The sequence below is a fragment of the Physeter macrocephalus genome, chromosome 20, assembly GCF_002837175.3.
Source record: "Physeter macrocephalus isolate SW-GA chromosome 20, ASM283717v5, whole genome shotgun sequence".
NCBI lineage: Eukaryota > Metazoa > Chordata > Mammalia > Artiodactyla > Physeteridae > Physeter > Physeter macrocephalus.
This window is the reverse complement of record NC_041233.1, coordinates 58,502,539-58,513,220: the sequence shown is the minus strand read 5'-3', so window position 1 is coordinate 58,513,220 and position 10,682 is coordinate 58,502,539. Positions and strand designations below refer to the sequence as shown.

General features: G+C 42.8%; 1 protein-coding gene and 1 pseudogene across 9 annotated transcripts in view; one reads left to right on the top strand and one right to left on the bottom strand.

Moving 5' to 3' along the window:
• Positions 1-10,682, bottom strand: part of CNNM2 (cyclin and CBS domain divalent metal cation transport mediator 2) — a 155,203-nt gene that overhangs the window by 87,672 nt on the left and 56,849 nt on the right. The gene's annotated exons all lie outside the window — the stretch shown is intronic.
• Positions 4,451-4,942, top strand: LOC102990802 (ubiquitin-40S ribosomal protein S27a-like; annotated as a pseudogene).

Here is a 10,682-nt window from a genome sequence, read left to right as displayed (position 1 = left end):
CCGATGCAGGGGACACGGGTTCGTGCCCCGGTCCGGGAGGATCCCACATGCCGCGGAGCGGCTGGGCCCGTGAGCCATGGCCGCTGGGCTTGCGCATCCGGAGCCTGTGCTCCGCAACAGGAGAGTCCGCAGCAGTGAGAGGCCCGCGTACCGCCAGAAAAAAAAAAAAAAAAAAAAAAAAGATAGCTAGTGGGAAGCAGCCGCATAGCACAGGGAGATCAGCTTGGTGCTTTGTGACCACCTAGAGGGGTGGGATAGGGAGGGTGGGAGTCGCAAGAGGGAAGAGATATGGGGACATATATATGTATAACTGATTCACTTTGTTATAAAGCAGAAACTAACACACCATTGTAAAGTAGTTATACTCCAATAAAGATGTTAAAAAAAAAAAAGATTTCAGGAAAAGAAAAGCAAAAAAATAACAAAACTTCAATTTCCTTCACACAGGCAACTATTTACACAGTATTTGCATTATATTTAAACTACTTATATAACATTTATATTGTATTAGATACTATAAATAATCTAGAGATGATATAAAATATAAGGGAGAATGGCATAGGTTATATGCAAATACTACACCATTTTATATAAGGGACTTGAGCACCCTAGGATTTTGGTATCTGTCAGGGTCTTGGAACCAATCCCCTGAGGATACCAAGGAATGACTGAATTAACAAATGTCTAGCCAAACCAGGCCAATAATCTACCCTGGCCATTGGAAAAGTATGAAACACACCATCCTATATGGTGTGTTTCTACTATATGTTTGTGTTTTGTTTTGTTTTGTTTTTTGCAGTACGCGGGCCTCTCACTGTTGTGGCCTCTCCCATTGCGGAGCACAGGCTCCGGACGCACAGGCTCAGTGGCCATGGCTCACGGGCCTAGCCTCTCCGTGGCATGTGGGATCTTCCCGGACCGGGGCACGAACCCGTGTCCCCTGCATCGGCAGGCAGACTCTCAACCACTGCGCCACCAGGGAAGCCCATACTATATGTTTTTTAATGCACACAAGTAGTAAATATATTTATCAAAAATCCAAATAGTATGGTAAGCTCAAAGGGGAGTATTCATTCATTCAATTAACAGTTTCTGAATATCAAGTTCTATAAGTCAGTTACAAATAAGCCAAGGACAAGGTCCTAGAAGAACTGACTACCTAGAAAGGAGATACAGAAACCTGTGTTATATAGTCATCATTTGGTATGGGGGTGGGGTCGGTTCCACACCACCCTCCATACCAAAATCCAGGAATGCTCAACTCCCTCATACAAAATGGCACAGTATTTGCATATAACCTAAGCACATCCTCCCTGATACTCTGTATCATCTCTAGATTGTTTATAATACCTAATACATGTAAATGCTATGTAAACAGATGTAAATACAATATAAATGTTATGTAAATAGTTGCTAGCAAGCAGCAAAAATAAGTTTTGTTTCTTGGAAATTTCTGGAAATTTTTTGAATATTTTATACCCACCAGTTTGTTGCATACATGGATGGGGGAACACGTGGATTACCCATTTGCCACTATCGAAAATCCAACCGGGGGTACATATACCTGGGAGGGTGTAATTATGATCCATTTTCTAGATCAGGGAACTGAAGGTTGGAGAGATCAACTAGATCTGCTCTAGATAGATTCCACGGCTAGAAAATGAGAGTGCCAAGGTTCAAATCCAGGGCCTGTGCTATTAACTACTGCGATTATGATGTGACAGGCAAGAGAATCAGGGTTGGGCAAGGAATCACACTCCCACTCACAAGTAGGTAGACAGTGCACAGCTCAACCTCCCAGCCTTCCCCCAACACATACTCCCCCCTCCCATTCATTAGCACCCAAACAGAAAGGCAGAAAGGAATTGGAGCTGCTCCTCATAAAGGATGCCCCCAACTGAGGTGGGTACCAGAGCACAGTCTTTGGCAGGTATGTTTATTTTGGAAGAAGAATGCCAAGGGACACAATTTCTGCCTTCAGAAAGCTTAGTGTAGTTTATACCCAAAGATCATGTCCTCAAATTGTCCACAAATATGTGGTGTACTCAGGGATTGTAATACATGTGCACATACACATCAGTGTGTGTATAGTAGATGTAATAGTCATGTAAATGCACATGTATATGGAGAACAGTATAGATTTTCTCTAAAAAAAAAAAAAAAAAAAAAAAAAATCCTAGTAGCGCCATTCTACTTAATAACGTAATACTTCATAGCTGAGCTAAATGGACTCTCACCCTAGCTATGAGAATTTTTTTTTTTAAAGTTTACTATGAGTATAACCAAGACTTTAAGGGTTACTGGTTAAACTATTAAGAACTCTTTCAAAGTAGCCTCAAGCACTTAGAAGTATCCATTTACATGCAAAACCAAGGCTCAGGTAATTGCAAATTCCTTAAGGATCATGCTAGGTAACATGTGATTTACATTTTATGTACATATACATATACACACAAGTGACAATATAACATTCCTTGAAAAATACTGTGTTTAAGATTTTAAGCTAATTTAGCCTGGCCTTCCCTCTACTCCCTCAAGTTAGTATGGCTTTACTACATATGATGGAATTTAAGAAATAAAGTAATGAAAATTCTAAGAGCTAAGCAAACCAATTAGGAAAAAGTGGCATAACAGCATAATGGAAAAAGTTAGATGTCACACTTCAAATCCTGAGACCATATACCACAATTTTAAAAGGAAGTAACCGAAAAGAATAAAAATATCCATTTTAATCAATATTTTATTTTCTTCAATTATTTCTATCCCATTTTAGCTAGAAAGGATTTCATGAGGGAGAAGAGTAAACAAAGGGGGCACACTCTTTCAAAATTACAAATTTCCTAGGACCACAATGGAAAATATAAAAAGTTGGGTCTAAAGGGGTTCAGAACAGGCCTCCCAAAAATGTGCCATTTTTGCATGAGGCAATTGAGCTAAAGGCAATCAAGATCCTGCAGGTTCAGGAGAAACCTCTATCCCTCCCTTAACTACCGGGAAGAATTTATACTGGAGATTTTTCTTAGAAAAGGTTATTATCTGAGAAATTTTATCTAAGTGACCCCATCCACATGGAGAACAAACATCTAATCACCAAATGTCTGCTCTTCTTGTCTTGTAAATGACCCTCCTGTACTTGGAGGCCCCAGACCCTTATCCCATTCCTTAGTTCAGGATGGCATGTATACTTCATTTTACCTTTCTGTCTCTCAACCTCTCATGTATATGCAGTTCCCATACATAACAAATATTTTTCTTCCAGTTTTAATGACATACTTGACATACATACAGCACTGTGTAAGTTTAAGATGTACAGTATAATGATTTGACAGCATGAAATGATTATCACAAGATTAGTGAGTATCCACCATCTCATACAGATACAAATTAAAGAAACAGAAAACGTTTTTTTCCTTGTGATGAAAATTCTTGATAGTAAATCCTAACAAGTTTCATATGTTAACACACAGCAATGTTAATTATATTTATCATGTTGTACATTACATCCCTAGTACTTATTTTTCTGATAACTGGAAGTTTCTACCTTTTGATTACCCTCATCCAATTCCTCTTCCCTCTCCCTCCCACCTCTGGTAACAACAAATCTCATCTCTTTTTCTATGAATTTGTTTGTTTCTGAAATACAGTTGACCTAGGAACTAACATAGTTTAATATTACACAACAGTGATTTGATAATTCTAGACATTTCAAAAGGATTACCACAATAAATCGTTATGATCTGTCACCATACAAAGATTTACATATATTCCCACACTGTACATTTCAAACCCGTGACTCATTTATTTTGCAACTGGAAGTTTGTACCTGTTAATATCCCTTACCTATTTCTCTCCTCCCCACATCCCCATCCCATCTGGCAACCCAAGATTAAATTTGATTTTCTCCTGTTGATGTGACTCATGTCAATTTAATTCTTAGACCAGCCAGAAGAACCTAGAAGGGTAGAGGAGAGTTTTTTTCCTTCCTGACGGGTCTCAGTCTTGAAGAGACAGAGATGTTATCTTACTCTCCAACAATAATGCAAATTCTCCATCTAGTTGGAGGATGGGGTAAAAGAAACAAGAAGGTACATTTCTGCAAAGATCTTTAAAGTTCCACATCCTCAAACAACCATTCAAGGCATGCACATTAAGGAAGGGACAAAGACATTCCCTCACACCTCACAAATCAAAAAGCGGGAAGGGGGGCTTCCCTGGTGGCGCAGTGGTTGAGAGTCCGCCTGCCGATGCAGGGGACACGGGTTCGTGCCATGATCCGGGAAGATCCCACATGCCATGGAGCAGCTAGGCCTGTGAGCCATGGCTGCTGAGCCTGTGCGTCCGGAGCCTGTGCTCCGCGACGGGAGAGGCCCCAACAGTGAGAGGCCCGCGTACCGCCAAAAAAAAAAAAAAAAAAAAAAAAAGTGGAAAGGGTTAGAAAGAGGACCAAGATTACACTAAAGAGGCTTTCGAATCTGCCATCCACAGAGGAACTGCAGCCAAGATGCAGATTATTGTGATGACCATCACTCTGGAGGTTGAACCCTGGAATACAATAGAAAATGTAAAGGCCAAGATCCAGGATAAGAAAGGAATTCCTCCTGATCAGCAAAGACTTCTCTGCTGGCCAGCAACTGCAAGATGGACTTTGCCTACAACATTCAAAGGAGTCCACTCTTCATCTGTGTGGAGACTTCGCGGTGGTGCTAAGAAAAGGAAGAAGTCCTACACCACTCCCAAGAAGAGCAAGCATAAGAGAAAGAAGGCTAAGCTGGCTGTCCTGAAATACCGTAAGGTGGATGAGAATGGTAAAATCAGCCACCTTCGCAGGGAGTGCCCTTCAGATGAATGCGGTGCTGGAGTTTCCACGGCCAGCCACTTTGGCAGATGCTATTGTGGCAAATGTGACCTAATCTATTGTTTCAAGAAACCGGAAGACAAGTAATTGTACACTGATTAATGAAAGACATGAGCTAATAAACCAAAAAAAAAAAAAAATTTACACAAAAGAAACGCAGTATGAAGTTTCGGTGAGGAGTGTTCTAGATTAGGAATTGGGCTTGTTCTCTCCTTACCCCCCTCACTGGCCTTGTGCCCTGTCCACCTGAAAGCCCAATGGACATGAAATGTAAGGGGCTGTGATGACTGCTATTATAAATGACATGGGGGACTTTCCTGGTGGTCCAGGTGTTAAGACTCCACGCTTCCACTGAAGGGGATACGGGTTCGATTCCTGGTTGGAGAACTAGAATCCCATGTGCTGTGCAGTGCAGCCAAAAAATTAAATATATAAATGACACTATTCCTACCATACTAATAACCTTCAATGAGCCAGGAGCTCTAGAGTTCAACGAGTGAAGAGGACATTTTAAAAAACCCAAAGTTCCTTTAAGTGTTTCATTTTCTTAGTGTAGTTAGACATGACTCACTTCAACTAAGAGCTCACACAAAACAAGTATTTTTTCTTCCCTGGCACATCGGGCAAGCCTCAATTTTTAAAAATTTTATTTGCTGAAGTAGCCTCAGGAGAAAAAGGCAAGAAAAAAGAAGACCACAACTAAGTTTATAGATAAGGCAAAAGTTATTCACTGAAGGAAGAGTAACTTTCTTCAGGAGCTGTTCAAGATGATTGAAAAGATAACAAAAGGTTCCCCTGCTCATCCGGACATGCTGCCACAGGTTCAGTGACTGTGGTTTGCTCGTCTATATGGACAGAAGTGACTCAGGGGAGAGGACTTTAAAAATACTCCTGTTTACCTAATGGAACTCAATGTTCAGAATGCTCATCTCATTCCTTTATCCATCTCCTCTCCTGGTTCACTCACCACAAACAAGGGCTGAGATCACTTCCCCAGCAGAAGGAGGGAGAGAAGATACTACTACATACTAATAATTTTATATTTTTGCTTTACACCCTGGCACATGTATTTGGCAATGATCTCCGCAAAGTTCTAAAAGCATTATAAAACTACAGCAAGGTGAATAATCACCATCAATTAACTCACCAATCCTAATAATGAATGGTCTCCCTTGACACACTCCTTATCACTGTTTTTTGTTTTTGTTTTATGCCATGCTGCATGGCATGTGGGATCTTAGTTCCCAGACCAGGGATGGAACCCGCTCCCCCTGCAGTGGAAGCACGGAGTCTTAACCACTGGACCGCCAGGGAAGTCCCTCCTTATCACTGATATTAAATAATTTTACACCAAATTCAGAAACTCTCAAATCTAGTTTTCATCACATAACATATGTTTAAGGACTTAGAGGGGGAGACCCTCACCATTTCAGGATGTATAAATATATCCTGAAGGTGACTATTTTCAAGCCTCTGGAAATTTTTCAGTCACACGCACACCCCATAACCATCATTTTTTAGCCATGTCTTCAGCTCAGTTTCAGTCACACTCACCTTACTCACTCCTATCCGAGCACGCCCATGCTGAAGCCTCCCACTGTCATCCCAAGAAGACTCCTCTCTTTTCTACGATTTAGCGCATGTCATACACTGTGATGTTGGGATCCCCTTCCTCAAAGGAAGGTCTGTTACTTCCCCCTCACATCTGGCATGGGCGGGCCTCAATGTTGTGGAACAGTGAATAAGCATCGTCTCCCCACCTCTGAGGCACTGATTCACGTCCATCACTCTTTTCGCAGACTTGGCTGCAGATTCATATTGTCTCTGCAGCCTTCTCTGATGGAGGTGTTCTACACCAACCCTTCTGCTACTACCATCACCATCAAGCGGTCCTTCCTGCAACAGATACTCACTGAGCCTCTATCACAAGCCAGGCACTGCTCTCAGGCTGGAAATGAAGCAATGAACCAAACAGATAAAAATCCCTGCCCGCGTGGAGCGTACATTCTAATAGGGGAGAAGTGGGGTGCCCTGGAAATCTCATATTCAATTTGAACTTCATTATAATTTAGTTGTTTTGAGTCTATATCGAGTCAAGTGCCTGTCTAGACTCCTGTGGGAGATATTCTTCAAAGACGGGTACCAACAACTCCTCCTAAACCTGCAGACGTAGGACTACTCTTCCTGTCAAGAGGTAGACTCTACTTCCTCTCTACCTGAACCTGAGCTGCCCTGTGACTTGATCAGCAGAATCATCAGAAGCGACTGCTGTGCCAGTTCTGGGCCTGGGCCCTAAGAGTCCTGACAGCTCCCACTGCCTGGGAAACCAGGCACCACGTAAAGAAGCTCAGCCTATCCTGCCAGAGAGAAGGCCGTGCGGAGAGAAGGCCCCGAGGATGAGAACCGTGGCGCTCCGGGTGACAGCCAGCATGAGGCCGCAGACACGTGAGTGAGGACACCTCAGACCTTCCAGCCACCAAGTGAACGCAGCCCCGTGAGTGAGCCCAACAAACATCACTAGAGCGGAGATCACCACCCGTGATAAATTCCTGAACTTCGCATCACCACCAATAAAATGGTGGTTGTTTTAAGCCACTAAATTTGGAGGGCCGGGAGGGGGAGTTGTTGTTAGGCAGCAACAACTTAGCCTTAACAAGACAGCGCTCTTAACCAGAGCCAGGGTGGCATCTTCTGCATGTTTCCAAGCCTTCATTATGTCCATTATGGTTAGGCAAAAAGGAAATATCCAGTCAAAAATCTGACAAGGGAATATTTATAAAACTAAATGAGGGAGGGGATTCTGGGAAGATGCCACAGTATGAAGCACCAGGAATCTATCTCCCACCTAGACAATAACTGCATTGGTAGAATCTGTCTGATCCAACCATTTTGGAACTTTGAAGGCTTGCAACGTCCACGGGAAGACTTAGATGGTAAATTGTGGTGAATGTCAGTCAATTTTGGCTCTTAGCACAGTAGGAGCTACCCATCCTCCATCCCCAACCCCTTGGCAGACAACTGTGCATGTTTTCCTGGAACCACTGCCCACAGCTTGTGGGAGCTAGGGTGGGCAAAAAGGACCCTGTCCTCCAAATATCGGCATCTCTGCTCTGAGTGCTGATGGCTGCTTCTGATCACAGAGTGCAGACAAGAAGGTGGGTGGCCGTTGTTGTTGTACCTTCCCCACATTGTCACAGCCCCTTCACTTCTGGTTGAAGTGACTTCCAGGGGATTTAAAAGCCTAGAGCCCTTCTCCTCCCCTCCCTTCCACCCCCTGGTCGTTTTTGGCTCTTAGCACAGTAGGAGCTACCCATCCTCCACCCCCAACCCCTTGGCAGACAACTGTGCATGTTTTCCTGGAACCACTGCCCACAGCTTGTGGGAGCTAGGGTGGGCAAAAAGGACACTGTCCTCCAAATATCGGCATCTCTGCTCTGAGTGCTGATGGCTGCTTCTGATCACAGAGCGCAGACAAGAAGGTGGGTGGCCACTGTCACTGTGCCTCCCCGACCCTATTTCAGCCCCTTCCCTCTGGCTGAAATGACTTCCAGGGGGATTAAAAGGCCAGACCCCTTCTCCCCCTTCCATTTTTCACTTTTTCCCCTTTTGGAGCCAGACTTAAAAGACTAGGACATTTAAAAACAACTGCATATATGGAGAAAATTAGAAAGTGACTGTGTACGCCCAGGCAAAGGCTCAGAAAAAACCTGGGAAGACCTTCAGCTTACATCTCAGACTGATCCTCAGCAAAGAGACCATCTACAACAATCAAAAACAAAAACCAAACAATAAGAAAAACAGGCAAACCCTAGGGAAGGGGGAAATCTGATTTCCAGAGTTACCACATTATTAAATTCAAAAATCCAGTAAAAATAAAATAAATCACAAGGCATACAAAGGAACAGCAAAGTATGGCTCACTCAAAGAAAAAGAAAAATATCAGGACTTCCCTGGTGGTCCAGTGGTAAAGAATCCGCCTTTCAACGCAGGGGACGCAGGTGCGATCCCTGGTCAGGGAACTAAGATCCCACATGCCGTGGGGCCAATATGCCCGCACACCACAACTACTGAGCTCACAGGCCTCAACTAGAGCCCAGGTGCCACAAACTACAGAGCCCATGTGCTCGGAGCCCACGTGCCACAACTAGATTAGAGAAAGCCCACGTGCCGCAACGAAAGACCCCACGTGCCGCAACGAAAGACCCCACGTGCCGCAACGAAAGACCCGATGCAGCCAAATAAATAAATAAATAAAATCAACAGATGCCGTCTCTGAAAAACATGTAACAGCTGATACACTAGACAAAGACTTCAAAGTAACTGTTCTAACGACACCCAACAGACTAAAGGGAGATATGGAAAAAGTCAAGAAAACAATGTGTGAACAAAATGGAAATATCAATAAAGAGATAGAAAACTTAGAAAGAACCAAAAGGAAATTCTGGAGCTGAATAGTATTGATACATAGCTAAAATGAAAAATTCATTAGAAGGATTCAAAGGCGGATTTCAGCAGACAGAAGACTCAGCGAACTTGAAGATAGGACAATGGAAATTACTGAATCTGAAGAAGAAAAGGATGGAAGAAAAGCCAATAGACTAAAGGACACATGGGACACCATTAAGAAGACCAACATAAGCATAGTGGGAGTCACAGAAGGAAAAGAGAGAGAGAAAAGGGCAGAGAGAATATGTGAAGAAATAATGGCTGAAAATGTCAAATTTAATGAAATACGTGAATATAAACATCCAAGGAGCTCAGTAAACTCCAGGTAAGAAGAACTCAGAGACCCACACCAAGACACATTATAATCAAACTTTCAAAAGACAAAGAGAATCCTGAAAGCACAATAGAAGTAACTCATCACATACAAGGGATCCTCAGACTTCTTGTTAGAAACTTCAGAGGCCATAAGACAATGGGTCGATATAGTCAAATGCTAGAAGAGAAAAACTATCAAACGAGAATCCTATATCTGGCAAAACTGTTAAGAGCGAGGGAGAAATCAAGACTTTCCCAGATAACCAAAAGTTGAGGGAGTATGTGACCACTGGACCTGCCCTACAAAAAATGCTCAAGGGGGTCCTGCAGGGTGAAATGAAAGGACACTAGACAGTACTTTGAAGCCTACAGAGAAATACAGATCTCAGTAAAGGTGAGTACATTGGCAATTGCAGAAGCTAGTGTTATTGTAACAGTGGTTTGTAACTACACTTTTTCTACATGACTTAAGAGACTAATACATTTAAAGAAAAAAAAAAAACTATCAGTGTAAAAGCTAGTATTACTGTAACTTAGGTTTCTCACTCCAAATCTTGTTTTCTACATAATTTGAGACTAGTGTATTTTAAAGAATCATAACTTTGTTTTTGAGTGTACTATGTATAAAGATGTTAATTATCTGACATCACCAACCAAAAGGGGTGGGGAACAAAGCTGTAAAGACTCACATTACTAAAATCAGAAATGAAAGTGGGGACATTAGCACTGGTTCTACAGAACCAGTGGATAGGAGTACTGTGAACAATTGGATGCCAACAAATCAGATAACTAGATGAAATGGACAAATTCCTAGAGCCACAAAATCTACCAAGATTAAATCATGAAGAACTAGAAAATCTGACTATTCCTGTAATTAATAGGGAGATTGAATCAGTAATCAAAAGTCTTCAAACAAAGGGGCTTCCCTGGTGGCGCAGTGGTTGAGAGTCCGCCTGCCAATGCAGGGGACACAGGTTCATACCCCGGTCCGGGAAGATCCCACATGCCGCAGAGCGGCTAGGCCCGTGAGCCATGGCCGCTGAGCCTGTGTGTCCGGAGCCTGTGC